The sequence below is a fragment of the Nyctereutes procyonoides genome, unplaced genomic scaffold (assembly GCF_905146905.1).
Source record: "Nyctereutes procyonoides isolate TBG_1078 unplaced genomic scaffold, NYPRO_anot_genome, whole genome shotgun sequence".
NCBI classification, from domain to species: Eukaryota; Metazoa; Chordata; class Mammalia; order Carnivora; family Canidae; genus Nyctereutes; species Nyctereutes procyonoides.
In genome coordinates, this window is record NW_026575082.1 from 16,991,105 (window position 1) to 17,006,542 (window position 15,438).

Genomic DNA, 15,438 nt, shown 5'->3' on the forward strand with positions numbered 1-15,438 from the left:
ACAATCTCCCCATCTTAAGATTGCTAGTTGGATTTGCAAAATCCCTTTTGCCATACAAGATCCCATTCCCAGGTTCTGGGGATTAGGATGTGGACGGACTTTGGAGGCTGTTATTCTTCCTCCCATGCTGGGAAATCAGGGCAGAGAGACTGAATGGCATTGCAGGGAGGGATTCCTGTAATGTGGAAATCTCTCCGTAACACCAGTCTCTCTAAGGCCAAGGACCATGGGATGCCTCATCCATGAGCTGCCTGCCAGAGTTCTGAAATGTGCCAAGGTGAGCTGTGCTTCTTGACATGCCTCCCACGTTGGGCACAAGAGAGGTCATTCCTGGGACTCTCCTGGGCGAGGGGAGCTGAGACAGTCGTGCAGCTCAAGCTTCTTCCTCCAGAAAGCGAAGGAAGTCATTTAAAGTTCAGTTACCAGCTGGGCAGACCCAACTCGGGTTGCTGGGGAGATGCCCTTGGCCACAGCAGCGACAGGGAATGGAAAACAGGTTTCATAACAACCAAGCCTCATCCAGTTCTTTTGGAGCATCTCTGAGGAGGCTGTTTCTGGCTTTGAGTCGGGGAGAGGAACCCTGATGGAAACCATAAACACCACGTGTAAGCGTTTCCTTCTGCTCTCCCAGAGAACCACGTTCAAAGTAAGAGTTCTCATCTGCTGAGATGTGTCCCAGCTCATGCGTCCTAGGACCTCCAGGATGGTCCTGGCCACCCACCGTCCTACTGTCAGATCTTGTAGTGGATTCTAGGACGTGATCTGAGCTCCTGGGCGTCTCGGAGTCCCCTGCCCTGTCGCAGGCACCGCTGCCCACGCAGCCCCTGAGTGCTCCAGACTTCCTGCTGCCCTTCGCTCCTGGTTCTGTGGCTTGGATGTCCCCAGGGGGGACACTCTCTACAAACCAGGGTTCTGGGGTCAGCATCGAGGAGGTTACAACGATCATCACTCCCTCGGACCCACGGGTCAATTCCCCTCTAGCCTTGCTTCCCCGCCACCCTCCCCCTCTGGAGAGGCTCCCTCCATCCACAGAGCTTGGGAGAGCCCCACCTTTGCGATAAGCATACCTTCCCTCTTCAAAGCTCTTATCTTTCACACAGCTCTTTCAGTCCTTTGAACAGGAAGAAAAAAAATTTTTTTTTAAGATTTTATTTATTTATTCATGAGACACACAGAGAGAGGCAGAGACACAGGCAGAGGGAGAAGCAGGCTCCCTGTGGGGAGCCTGATGCGGGCCTCGATCCCAGGACCCCGGGATCATGACTTAAGCCCAAGGCAGATGCTCAACCGCTGAGCCACCCAGGTGCCCCTAGGAAGAAAAATCTTAATGAGGACTGTGTCAAACAGGAATTGGTTAGGATGCAAAGCCAAGAAACGTGAGTTATGCCAGGTGAGACAGGGCAGGGCTCTCAGCACTGGTGACATTTGGCCCCAGCTGGTTCTTTGTGGTAGAGGCAGTCCTGGACGTTGCAGAAGGTTTGGCGACACCCTCGGCTTCTAACCACCAGATCAGCTCTTCATACCAGGGGGTGCTTTTGCCCTCCCCGAGGACACTGGGCAAAATCTGGAGATGTTTCTGGTGGCCAGGCTGGGGATGGGGGTGGGGGGTGATGCGACTGGTATCTCATGGCCCCGAGGGCATATCCCACAACTCATAGGACAGCTCCTCACAACAACGAATTATCTGGCCCCCAATTTCAATAGGGCCATGATTGGGAAACCCTGGTTTAAAGAAATCAAAGTGGACATTTATAGTTGGTCCAACAGGATGGGATGAGAAAGTCCCAAGAGAATGACATTCCCCCACCCCCAACAGAATGCTTATCTGATTCTGTCTGCTGAGAGAGCCGGAAATAGTCCGTCTTAGCTGGTAATCACTGGGATGGGGGTCCTCACCGGGGGACCCCCTGGCCAGATGCACGGAGGGACCGGGGATGCACGAGCTCCGACAGCGCAGGTGGCGCGAGCACAGGTGACGCGAGCACAGGCGCCGCGCTCGAAAACCAGCACCTGTGGGACTGGGTGCGGCCAGGGCCACACGGACAGCAGGCGGGGCTGTCTCCGCCCTCCTGGCATTTTTTGTCATTTGGATTTGCTTTTTGCTGTGTTAGCATCCCATTTCTGTTGAAACCCTTACTTTTTAAAAAGAATTATTTATTTGGGAGGCAGAGTGAGTGAGCGAGAAAATAGGAGCAGGGACCAAGGGAGAGGGAGAAGCCGACCCCCCTCCAAGTCCCCCACTGAACAGGAAGCCCAACGTGGGGCTCGATCCCAGACCCTGATATCATGATCTGAGTTGAAGGTAAACCCTTAACCCACTGAGCCACCCAGGCGCCCCTCTGCTGAAACCCTTAAATCTCAAGTACATTGGGGACACCGCGCTCCTGCGCCCGCCGCCAGCGGGCCTCCTTTATAAAACACAATGAACAGTGACAAAGGGAAGCGCGGTGGCTGCAGACGGTCCACCCGGGGCTCCGGAGGCTGTGGATTTTGTTGGCTGGTGGCTGGGAAAGAAACACACTGGGTTGTCACAGTCAGAGTGGCCGCGGGGTCCCTCCCCAGGGTCCCTGCCTGGTGACAAGGTGGTGGCCGCAGGCCCTGGGAGGAGAACTTGGGCCCCGGGAGCCACAGAAAGGGGAGGTCGGTGAGATGCCCGGGTGCTCCGCTGCGCGCTGCACCTGCACCTGCTCCTGCACCAACGAGGTTTCAACCCCTCTTTCTTCCGACCTCTCATTAGCTTGAAACATAAGAGCCGAAAATGCATTCCAAGCACAGGAAAATAGACCATCGTTCCCTCTTTCCTGTCCTGCTTTCTCTCTCTGCCTTTTGGGTCACGGGAAACACGGCTTCCCTCCCTGGGCTGTCTCCCCGCCAGGTGCTCTCGGTCCAGGTCCTTAAAGGCTGGGCGGCGAAGTCAATATTGAAGGAGGAACAGGTTGAGGGCTGAGGGCGGGCTTCCCCAGGCGGCACCGGGGAAATGTTGGGAGTGGAGGAACATTCAGGATTTTCTCTGGTCCTTCGGTGACTTTATTATTATTATTATTATTATTTTTGCTTGCTTTGGTGACTTTAGTCCTGCACTGAGGCACTTGGCAGAAAGAGGGGGCGTGACCGTGAGCGGATGTGTGAAGGCCCCTGTGGTTGCACCGACTACTCATTAAAGGTTTTATGCGGCTATTTGCCAATCAAAACAGATTTAGGACAATGGGAGCTCATCAGGACCCGTGACCCTGACATTGTTCAAAGGGGAGGGGGGACACGACTTACCCTTCCACCCATTTCTGAGCTTTCGCAGGACAGGACCACCCCCAGCCCACCTCCTGGCCGCCCTCCAGCCCCCAGAGCTGTGCTGGTCACAGATGGGGTCCTTAGGCCATGTCACTGGAGCCAGGGTGTGGGTCCAATCTAGGCTCTCCCACTCTTTTCCTCTGTGACCTCAAGCAAGTCAGTCCGTGGGCCTCCCTGCACTTCTCTGTTGCATAGAATTGCTAATGGCACCTCCAGGGCAAAGGCCTGAGTGGGGGGGGGGGAGTAACTTAGCCCGCAGCCAGGCTCACAGGAGATGCTCAGCATTAGCCATGGGGCGCCCCAGGGGGCTCAGGGGCTTGAGTGGCTGCCTTCAGCTCAGGTCATGATCCCGGGGCCCTGGATCAAGCCCTGCTCAGCGGGGAGTCTGCTTCTCCCTCTCCCTATCCCTCTGCCCTTGCCGGAGTGCTTGCTCTCTCTCTCTCTCTCTCTCTCTCTCTCACTCTGTCAAATAAATAAATAACATCTTAAAAAAATTAGCCATTAGTATTAATATTAGGGGTTCAAATTCTGTTCAGCTTTGTAGCTCATCAAAGGCCAAATATCTAAGGCATTTTACTGCTTAATTAAAAAAAAGGAAATCCTAACTGCCTCTCATTTACATACTGTACAGATTATTTTCAAAGCGATATTTGAGAAGATTTTTGAGTGGCTTTTGGTCCTGTTTCTGGACATGGGCGGGGATCCCTTCGGGGTGCTCACTACCCCTCCAGATGAGCTGCATGTTCTGTGCGGCCAATGAACAGGGAAGGCTACTGGATGTGCCCCCCCAACCCCGGGCCATGTGTCCTGGAAAGTTCCTTAGGGCCCTGCGGCCTGAAAAGCCTCTCAGACCCTGCTTGGATTCCTTCCATATTTTTCTCCGCAAAATCTTTCTCCAGATCTCTGCCTTTTCTTTGCGGTTCACTCCGTGTGCCTCAGGCTCCGTATGTAAAAACAAAATCACAATAAAAACGGAAAGTGGGAGGGATCCCTGGGTGGCGCAGCGGTTTGGCGCCTGCCTTTGGCCCAGGGCGCGATCCTGGAGACCCGGGATCGAATCCCACGTCGGGCTCTCGGTGCATGGAGCCTGCTTCTCCCTCTGCCTGTGTCTCTGCCTCTCTCTCTGTGACTATCATAAATAAATAAAAATTAAAAAAAAAAAACGGAGAGTGGGGACAATGTGAGTGCTCTTAACACCCCTGAACTGTTCACATTTGAAATGGTTAAGATGGTAAATTTTATGTTAGGTATATTTTACCACAATTAAAAAAAAAATACAATCACTAAAAAAATCCCAAGAGTGGGGTGAGAAGGACGGAAGGGCCTTCATCTGTGATTAAGATTTCATTTATTTATTTGAGAGAGAGGGAGAGAGAGAGAGACAGAGACAGAGAGACAGAGACAACAGGAACAGGGCAGAGGGAGAGAAGAGCAGACCCCCCTGAGCCCGAGCAGCAGGACCCCAGGATGGAGACCTGAGCAGAAGGCAGATGCTTCACCAACTGAGCCACTGGGGCCCCCAGGAGCTTCCCCCAGAGAGGGTCCAGGGGCACGTGGCCATGCCCATGCCTGGAGGGGCACTTCTTCTATTTTAAAAAAATATTGTATTTATTTATTCATGGGACACAGAGAGAGAGACAGAGACAGAGACACAGGCAGAGGGAGAAGCAGACTCCATGCAGGGAGCCTGATGTGGGACTCGATCCCGGGACCCCAGAATCACAACCTGGGCCGAAAGCAGATGCTCAACCGCTGACCCACCCAGGCGTCCCAGGAGGGGCACTTCTGAGCATCATTGCCCTTTTCGGTGCCAGGGCCGTGGGAGCAAGAGGGCAGGACAGGGGAGGAACCCACCGGGGGCAAGGGCCTGGCGGAGGCTGACTGCGAGCCATCAGGGCGCGTTCCTTGGGGTACCTTAGGTGCTACTTAGCAGTTTTTTAGCAGTAAAGTATTTTTAAGGTACATACACTGTTTTTTAGACCTAATGCTACTGCACACTTAATAAATTACAATACAGTTTAAAAATATGTATGTTCCCTGGGAAACCAAAAGCTTCATTGAATTCACTTGTTTTGCAGTGGTCTGGAACCAAATTCATGACATCTCCCAGGTTTGCTTTTGTAAACCTGGGGGGGGGGCCCTACTTCCTGTCATCGCACTGAGCCACCAGCCGGGCTGGGGAGGCCCTGAGTGGTGTGGAAGCTCCTACAGAAACGCAGGCCTGCTCCATCCTGTGTCTTTGCCCAGACCAGCAGGGCAGGGCCACCGGGTCCCACCCCGGGCGCCCCCACAGCCCCAGGCCTATGCTGCCCTCTGCTGGGCTTCCCCGCCCACGGCAGTGCCCGGCTCGGCACCAGAGGGAAACCAAGGCGAGGCCCCGAACAGGGGGAGCAGGGGCAGGGCCTGGAGAGCTGCAGGCCTGAGAGGGACCCCGGGGGCCCTGGTGCAGGCTCTGAGCTGGTCCTCGCCCCTGGGCTGGGGCCCCAGCCGGCCTCACCGGTCCGCCTCCCCGGGTGTGGACGCAGGCAGGTGTTATTCCTTGTTGGCCGGTTCCAGCCCTGAGCTCTCCCCCCTTGGGGCTCGGTGAGCTTCAAGTGCTCCCTGGGGTGGGCTCTGGCTCCTGGCTGCCCCGGGGGTCTGACCACCACGGCCACATGCTCCTGTTTTCCTTCCAGAACACAGTTCTAGGTGCTGCCCAGCCGCATCGGGCCAGAGTCCCTCCCCTGCCCTCAGGTGTCCCCCCCCTCCCCCTGCCAGTCTGAATGACTATATGACTGTCCTGTCCCCGTCTGACTCCTGCGAAGTCAGCCAGCTGTCCAGGGCAGTTCCAGAACAGCGCGGAACACAAAGGCCTTCATCTGGCTCTAGGCCTTCCTTTCCTGTCCGTGCTTGACACCAACATCACCTCCTCTTGGGTGGCGTCTTCTTGTCATTGGAACCAGAGGCAGAGGCAGCCTGGTGTCTGCAGCTCCATTTGCTGGCGCTTTGACCCTGCCCCCTCCCTCACCTGGGTTCCCGCATCTGTAAAGCGGGGCTGATGGGCGGCTGCCAACGTGTAAAGGACACGAATGTGGAAAGCACTTGGAAGCACACGTGGCACCTGGTGGGCACCTTGTAAGTGGTGGCCATTTATTTGTTGAAAATCTAGGCCAAGTCCCTCCGTGGACTCCAACTTCTGCTATCACCTCGGCTTATGCGCGTAAAGCCACTTACCCAGCTGCCTCCTGTCTCCTGACTTTCACCCTCCAACTTACCTAAAGCACCCACCCTCATGCCCGCCCCCCACCCCCGCAACTAGTCTGGACTTAGAACTCTCCAGAACTGTCTCTGAAACCTGACACGTCAGCCCTCCACCTTCTGGAAGCATCCACCTGTCACCCTTCCAGCTCTCTTAGTGAGCACTGCCTTCAAACCTGCTGGCTTCCTTCCCAGGGGAGCCAGTTCGACCCCTCATTCCTCAGCCCATCAGATCCTCTGAACTAGTACAAGTTTCCCTGCTGAGTTTATTTATTTTTTAAAGATTTTATTATTTGAGAGAGACAGAGAGAGGGGAGCAGGGAGAGGCACAGAGGGAGAGGGAGAAGCAGACAAGAATAATTTATTGAAAGCAGAAACCTCAGGATCCCTGGGTGGCTCAGCGGTTTAGCGCCTGCCTTTGGCCCAAGGCGAGATCCTGGGGTCCCGGGATCGAGTTCCACGTCCGGCTCCCCGCATGGAGCCTGCTTCTCCCTCTGCCTGTGTCTCTGCCTCTCTCTCTCTGTCTCTCATGAATACATAAATAAAATCTTAAAAAAAAAAAAAAAGAAAACAGAGACCTCAATGCCATAGGAGAGAAGGGATACCCAAAGAAATGAAACTTGGGGGAGAAAAAAAGGAGGCAGGACCCCGGGGGTCCATGGAGGGATTAGACAGGAAGGGGTCATGCCCTTGGTGGTAGCAGCCAGGGAACTGTGGGCGTGGAGGTGGAGGTGGGGATGCTCGTGGGGGCTGTGGGGGCTTCCACTGTCTCCGGGGGCCGAGGCCGGGTTCCCAGCCTAGACAAGAGGGTGGCAGGAGGAACAAAGGTCTGCGGAGAAAGAAAATGTGTGTGAAAGCCACTTGGGGTTGACTCTTGGCAGTTAAACAAGAGGAGGGCCCGCAGTCCAAAGAGGGGGTGGTGTTTGTGAGAGTCAGAGTAGAACGAACTGGAGAATCCAGGTTAGACAAGAGAGTAAATTAAGGGGCGCCTGGGGGACTCAGCGGGTTAAGCGTCTGCCTTCAGCTCAGGTCATGACCTCAGGGTCCTGGGATCCAGCCCCACTCAGGCTCCCTGCTCAGTGGGGAGTCGGTTTCTCCCTCTGCCTCTGCCCCTCCCCTGCACTCAGGCTTTTGATGACTTACTAGAGGGTGGGATTAAAAGTGTTTTTGCAGTTATCGGACTGCATGATCTCACCAGCTTCCCAACACCTCCAAAGCATTCTCCAGACTGTTAAAGCAGAACATTTTTGTATGGTCTTCTGTGTGTGTGTGTGTGTGTGTGTGTGTGTGTGTGTGTGTGCGTTTCTTTAAGAAGAAAGATGTCTTCTTAAACACAAATATTGGTAAGAGTTAAGTTTTCTTTTAAGGAGAAGGATTACTTTTACTTGGCTATATAAATACAGTCCGGATAGGATTTAGATTTCAGTTATGTTAATAGGTATCTTAAAGACAAATAAGTTTATCTTATCCAAATCCTTTTTATTTATTTATTTAATTTTATTATTATTATTTTAAAGATTTTATTTATTTATTCATGAGACACACACACACACACACACACACAGAGAGAGAGAGAGAGAGAGAGAGAGGCAGAGACACAGGCAGAGGAGAGAAGCAGGCTCCATGCAGGGAGCCCGACGTGGGACTCGATCCCGGGTCTCCAGGATCATGCCCTGGACCAAAGGTGGCGCTAAACCGCTGAGCCACCCAGGCTGCCCTATCCAAATCCTTTTTAGAAGAAAATCATAATTTGTAAATAATTACAAACTACGTTGATAACATAGGGTTATTTGTTCTACCTGTGAACGCATCCTAATACTTCTTAAGATTCTATTGGTTGCTTTTCCTTATTACAGCTGACCCTGGAACAACCTGGATTTGAACTGCACAGGTCTACTTACACCTGGATTTTTTTTCAGTAATATATGTATCTTGCTATAAATGTATCTTCTATTACACATTTTCTTATGTGCTCTCTCTCTCTCTCTCTCTCTCTCTCAAATAAATAAATAAGATCTTAAAAAAAAGAGAGAGAGAGAGTAAGTTAAGTCCAGAGAGAAGTTAGATGCCCCGGAGGTTAGATGCCCCCAGGTGAGCAGTCTGGATTGGGCTGAATAGTTACCATCCAGGGGGCACCCGAGGAGGGGAGCAGAACACAGGGGGGACTGGATCAGAGTGGGGACGGTTCACGTCACTTTCTGGGGTGACAAGGCCCAGGCTGGCTCCGCGGAGGCAGGTGGGGTTGCAGGAAACGTCTCTGTTGATGAGGAAGTCAGGGGAAGGAGAGCAAGGCGAGGGCCATCAACAGGGAGTTGAGTTTCCCGGGGAAAGATGACGGGGCACAGGGCAGAGCTTGGGACCAGTGTTTTTCAAGACGCAGTGGGGCCAAGAACGTGCTATTTAAGGATGTTTTCTTACAAAGAGGTTTTTTCCTTTTTTTAAAGATATATCTATTCATGAAAGACACAGAGAGAGAGGCAGGGACACAGGCGGAGGGAGAAGCAGGCTCGATCCCGGGACCCCAGGATCAGGCCCTGGGCCCCAGGCAGGCGCCAAACCGCTGAGCCCCCCGGGGATCCCCTACCAGCAGGGAGGGGATTGAGGTGCCCCTTCTCCCAAGCGCACCCCAGGCCTCCAACAGCTGTGGGGCGGGAGGGGCGCACTTCTGTGTGCGCGCCAGGAGGGGGCGCGGGAGACCGCAGCCGGAGAGGGACCCGGGACCCGCCTCCTCCGCGGCCGCGCCCTGGGGCGCCTGCGAGCCGCTCGCTGCTAGGAGGCCGGAAATCCCAAATTAGTATTAGCAGGCAGAGATTGAGGTCTTGGCAGGGCCACGCTCCCTTGGAAGCTTCTGGGCCCGGGTCCCCCGCCCCGCCCCCAGCGCGCACCTCCTCCGCGTCCCCGTGCTCCCCTCGTCGGTGCCCGCGAGGACACCTGGCCCGGGGCGGCCGCCCGTCCAGATCCCTGTAGGACACCTGCTACGGCCCCGGATACCAACAGGGTCGCGGTGACAGGATCCGGGGGTTAGAGGGTCGGGATCGGTCTTTGGGGTCACCACTCACCCTCGTGCGCCCCTGTGGTCTCTAGTCAGCCCAGGGCGGGGCCCGCTGGGTTTGTTTCGGTGAACGTGTGGGTCGCAGCTGCTGAGCTCCCGCTACCCGCCCGCCCACGCCGAGGCCGTCGCCGGGCGCCCCGGGGCGGGCAGTGCCGTCCGCGCGGGGCACGTGGCGGCCGAGACCCGGAGGCTGAGCAGGCGCCACGCGGGATGGAGGAGGCGAAGCGTCGGAAGCAGCGCGGACCACCCCGGTGGGAGGCTGCCGCGTGGGGGGTCCCGGGTCCCGGCAGCACCCGGCGGGGACGCCTCCGAGAAGGCGGCGGTCCAGACCGCGAGCGCCGCCGCGCACATCTGCCGGCACCGGAGCGCGGGTGGAGCACGGGTGGGCGGGAGCGCGGGTGGGTGGGGAGCGCGGGTGACCACAGGTGGGCGGGAGCGCGGGTGGAGCACAGGTGGGCGGGAGCGCGGGTGACCACGCTGGGCGGGAGCGCGGGTGGGGCACGGGTGGGCGGGAGCGTGGGTGGAGCACGGGTGTGCGGGAGCGCGGGTGGAGCACGGGTGGGTGGGAGCGCGGGTGACCACAGGTGGGCGGGAGCGCCGGTGGAGCACGGGTGGGCGGGAGCGCGGGTGACACAGGTGTGCGGGAGCGCGGGTGACCACAGGTGGGCGGGAGCGCGGGTGGCGCACAGGTGTGTGGGAGCGTGTGTGACCACAGGTGGGCGGGAGCGCGGGTGGAGCACGGGTGTGCGGGAGCGCGGGTGACCACAGGTGTGCGGGAGCGCGGGTGGCCACGGGTGTGCGGGAGCGCGGGTGACACAGGTGTGCGGGAGCGCGGGTGGCCACGGGTGTGCGGGAGCGCGGGTGACACAGGTGTGCGGGAGCGCGGGTGACACAGGTGTGCGGGAGCGCGGGTGGCCACGGGTGTGCGGGAGCGCGGGTGACACAGGTGTGCGGGAGCGCGGGTGACCACAGGTGTTCGGGAGCGCGGGTGACCACAGGTGGGCGGGAGCGCGGGTGACCACAGGTGGGCGGGAGCGGGTAATGCGCAGGTGTGCGGGATTGCGTGTGGCGCACAGGGGTGCGGGAGTGCGCGTTGCCGACGGGAGTATGGGAGCGTGTGTGGCGCACAGGTGTACCAGGTGGGGGCGAGCAGCCCCCGCGCAGGCCCACGGACCTGGGTGGGAGCCGTCGGCGCGGGCTCCCAGGGAGCACGTCCCCCGTCCGTCCACCTTAGGCAGGTGCCTGCTCCCCGGGCTCCTGGGCCCCGCGCTCCAGAAGCTGCCCGGTGCGCAGGCGCGGGAGCGGCAGAGGGGAGCTCCCTGCTGGCCGGGGCGGGGGCAAGGAGCGGCCCGCGGCGCCCCTGCCCTGGTGCTGAGGACTGCGGGAGGCCGGTCCCATGGTGCCTCCGCCTGCCAGCGCAGGGTTCCCTTCAGGGGCTGCTGGCCGATCCCGACGGGGGCTCTGGAGACCGCGCATCTGAGGACGACAGCAGCCTTCTCCGAGCGGGTGACAGCATGGAGCGGGTGACAGCACGGAGGAGCACTGGGCCCACACGGCGTACTCTGGCCCGGAAACTAGGAAGTGTGCAGTTGCATTATGGCTAAGAAAATGTACGTACCTCTATTAAAAATACTTTACTGTTAAAAAAGGTTACACATCACCTGCGCTTTCAGTAAACTGTATCACTGGTCACAGGTCACCAGGACACATGTAATAAAGAAGTTTGAGCTGCTGCAGGAGTGACATGTGACACCGAGACATGAGGTGAGTAAATGCTATTGGAAAAGTGGCCCCTATAGACTTGCTCCCTGCGAGGTTCCCACAGACCGCTTATTTGTCCGAAGCCCAGTGTCTGCGGAGCACAGTAAGGCGAGCACAGCGGTAGCAGGTCAGCCTGCACCTGCTCACATGGCCATTGTCACCAGCAGCTCAGATTGGCCTCCTGAACTCCTCCCTTGGACCAGGAAGCTGGAAGCCCTTGGCTGGGCTGGGTTTTGCTCTTCCCCTTTCTCAGCATGTTGCCTGGCTGAGGTCACCAGCCAGGCCTGGATGGCTGTGGCTGAGGGGACGGTCCCCAACGGGTGGCGGGCTCCAGTGAGACGAGATGAGATCCATTGTTTTCACTGAGAAACTTTTTATGCAAATGGAAGGTAGCTTGGAAGGAGGTATGTAAGCAGATGAAAGTAGAGATGCTCCAGATGAAACGAGGTGCAGAGACCTAGTCCCACCTGCCAGAGACAGCACACACAAGTGTGGGGAGGACAGAGAGAATCTTTTTTTTTTTTTTTTAGGATTTTATTTATGTATTTGAGAGAGTGAGTGAGCAGCACCAGCAGGGGGAGGGATAGATGGAGAAGCAGGCTCCCCACTGAGCAGGGAGCAGGATGTGGGGCTCTATCCCAGGACTCTGGGAGGTGACCTGAGCCAAAAGCAGATACTTTTTTTTTTTTTTAAGATTTTATTTATTTATTCAATAAATAAATTGAGGGAGAAGCAGGCTCCCTGCGAGGAACCCGATGTGGGACTCAATCCCCGGACTCTGAGGTCACGCCCTGGGCTGAAGGCAGGCACTAAACCGCTGAGCCACCCAGGGATCCCCCAAAGCAGATGCGTGACGGCCTGAGCTATCCAGGTGCTCTGAGAGAGAGAATCTTAAGCAGGCTCCATGCCCAGTGCTGTGCCTGACGTGGGGTTCTATCTCACAACCTTGAGGTCGTGACCTGAGCTGAAACCAAGAGTCGGATGTTTAACTGACTGCACCCCCCAAACACCCCCCAGACAGAAGCTGTTCTGAACAGTTTGAAAACCACCAGACTCAGGTGTAAGGTCAAGTGTTACAAAAGGAAATTGGGAAAGGAGACGGGGCCACTTACCCAAGCTGGGGCACAGGACAGAGGACATCGAGGTCAGATAATAGGGTCAGAACCCATGTCTAGCAGCAAGGGGAACACGTGCACGTAGGAGAAATATGGTATAAAAATTATCAATCTTCGAGGAAGACACTAAATCTTTGCAATAGAGTAGTGAACATTCTACACAAAGAATGTTAGTTTAGTGGGTGAAACCAAAGCTTATATTAAAATACTTAAAAATATATTATAACATCTTCCCCTGTTAGAACTCTGTTGAGCATATTATAGCGACATTACTAATTTTTAGGTCAACTCCTTCAGAAATGTTTGGAATGTGACCTGTGACTTTCATCTTTAGAGAAGGTTCAATATTTTCTCCTTTAAGAATAATGTTTTAGTGTTTAAAAAATATTTTTCAGGGACGCCTGGGTGGCTCAATGGTTTAGTGCCTGCCTTTGGCCCAGGGCATGATCCTGGGGTCCCGAGATCGAGTCCACGTCCGGCTCCTGCGTGGAGCCTGCTTCTCCCTCTGCCTGTGTCTCTGCCTCTCTCGGTGTGTCTTTCATGAATAAATAAATAAGATCTTAAAGAATTTTTTTTTCAAACACTTAGAAGATTTAAGTATTAAGCCACATTGTTAACACACTTCACAAAAAAAAAAATCACTGTTGGGGGACACCTGGGTGGCTCAGTTAGGCAGCTGACTCTGGATTTTGGCTCAGGTCATGATCCTGGGGCCCCGGAATCAAGCCCTGCATCAGGCTCTGCGCCCAGTGGGAAGTCGGCTCGAAGATTCTCTCTCTCCCTCTGCCTCTGCTCCCCCCGACCCCTGCATGTGCACACACTGTCTCAAATCAGTCAATCTTCAACAACCCCTGTTGGCTCATTTTCTGCTATGTTGGAAAAATAGCAAGTTTAAGTTACCAAATTCAAGATGCCGTTCCTTCTGTTTTCAAAGTAGGATGGTTGGGCAGCCCGGGTGGCTCACCAGTTTAGCACCGCCTTTGGTCCAGGGTGTGATCCTGGAGTCCCGGGATCGAGTCCCACGTCCGGCTCCCTGCATGGAGCCTGCTTCTCCCTCTGCCTGCGTCTCTGCCTCTCTGTCTCTCTCTCTCTCTCTGATGAATAAATAAATAAAATCTTTTAAAAAAACAAAGTAGGATGGTTTTTTTGCAAACTTCTTTCAAAGACTTGTATCTCTTAGATATAATAGTTGATACTCCGTCAAGTATGAACATTTAATGTCATGCCAGTTTTTCATTGATTCAGCACTTATTACTCAATAATGATTGTGTATCTCCCCATCATCGGGTAATAAGCAGCAGCACTGGAGAGTAATAATGGGCTCTGTTCTGGGTCTGGGTCATCCTGCCTCTGCCACTTGTCAGCTATCCAGGGTGAATTAGCATCTTGATTTAGCCTTACAGTTTCCTCTTCTGTTGTTGAGACATTAAATGAGGCCTGTGTGTAAAATGTTTGTACGTAGCACGTAGAACATACAGCACCCCACCCCAAACCTTGCTTCTTTCCTTTGCATAAACGTGTACAGCTGAAGCTCCCATGTATTCATTCGATAATGTTGATGAACCACTTGCTCTACAAAAATAGTAGATGCAAGCTGCTTTTAAAAGTCAGTTCAGAGGAAAAAAAATAAAAAAAATCAGTGTGTGGGGAGGAATCATGACTAGGAAAGGGAATAGCTTGCCCACAGTGGTGTTTCTTGCAATGTATGCAAAGTAATCCAAAATTATTTTCAAATATGTGATTAGTTTTAAAAATCACTTGCAAATGTTCACTTCCAGCCACGATGTGATGATAGGACTGGATTCGCTCTCCCACCACGAACAACTAGGAAGCCATACTCAAAGTACGAAACAATAGTTGTTTTTTTTTTTTTTTTTTTCAGAAACAGTAGTTTTTAGACATTGGACAAAGATCACAAGTCACAATCTGTGAGAGAAGCAAGACAGGGAAGCACTGTGGTTCTCAGCGTTTGGGCTATCGCGGAAGGAGGTTCTGGAACTGTTTGGACAGGTTACTGTGGTTATGTAGGAGAATGTTCCTGGTTTTTAAAATTAATTAATTAATTAATTAATTAGTTAAAATGTTCCTGTTTTTAAGCAGTACACACAAGTATTTAGGGGCAAAAAAGGCAACACTTTTGAACAGTTTGGGAAAAAGATAATTTGTAGATGTAGACATAGATACAAATATATATGTATATATATATATATATACACACACACACACACATTTATGAGACAAAATGATAAAACATGGAAAAATGTTAACATAGGGAATCAGGGTGAAGGGAATATGGGAATTCTTTGTACAAGTTTTGAAGTTTTTCTGTAAGCTTGGAAGTGTTTCAAAAATTTTAAAAAGTCAAAAAAAATTTAAAAAGTCAAAGTATTACTGACTTATTAATGTAGGAACACTGAGCCATCTGTTTCTACTATTTCTACTACTTAAATGCCATTCAAGGGATCCCTGGGTGGCGCAGTGGTTTGGCGCCTGCCTTTGGCCCAGGGCGCGATCCTGGGGACCCGGGATTGAATCCCACGTCGGGCTCCCGGTGCATGGGGCCTGCTTCTCCCTTTGCCTGTGTCTCTGCCTCTCTCTCTCTCTGTGACTATCATAAATAATAAATAAAAATTTAAAAAAATGCTGTTCAAACACGATGCAGAAAAGAAACAGGAATTCCTTCAGATTTGTGGTAATTACTTTAGACTTAGCTATTTTGTAACAGAATAAAAAGCACTGAAGCTTAGCATATTTACCTTGTACAGTGTGTATATCTGTATTTGTAAATTACACATCTGTTTCCTGTATAAAAACTGGAAGATCCAGGTAAGCAAAGACAAATAATTTCAGCAGAGAAACGCTGCTAATCAATTGTCTTTCTGTGTAGTCATAATATACTTTATACTGGTAACTGGTGACATTAAATTTCCATGCTTTCTGAAACGTGATTTTGGAGTAAACAACATTCAATTGCAACTTATTTTT

At 53.4% G+C, this 15,438-nt stretch overlaps 1 long non-coding RNA gene across 1 annotated transcript; it reads left to right on the plus strand.

Moving 5' to 3' along the window:
* Positions 1-10,935: 10,935 nt before the first annotated feature.
* Positions 10,936-14,435, plus strand: LOC129514445 (uncharacterized). The gene is made up of 3 exons (XR_008665444.1): positions 10,936-11,187; positions 11,273-11,341; positions 14,336-14,435. It is a non-coding gene; the product is annotated as an uncharacterized LOC129514445 (long non-coding RNA).
* The last annotated feature ends 1,003 nt before the right edge of the window (positions 14,436-15,438 follow it).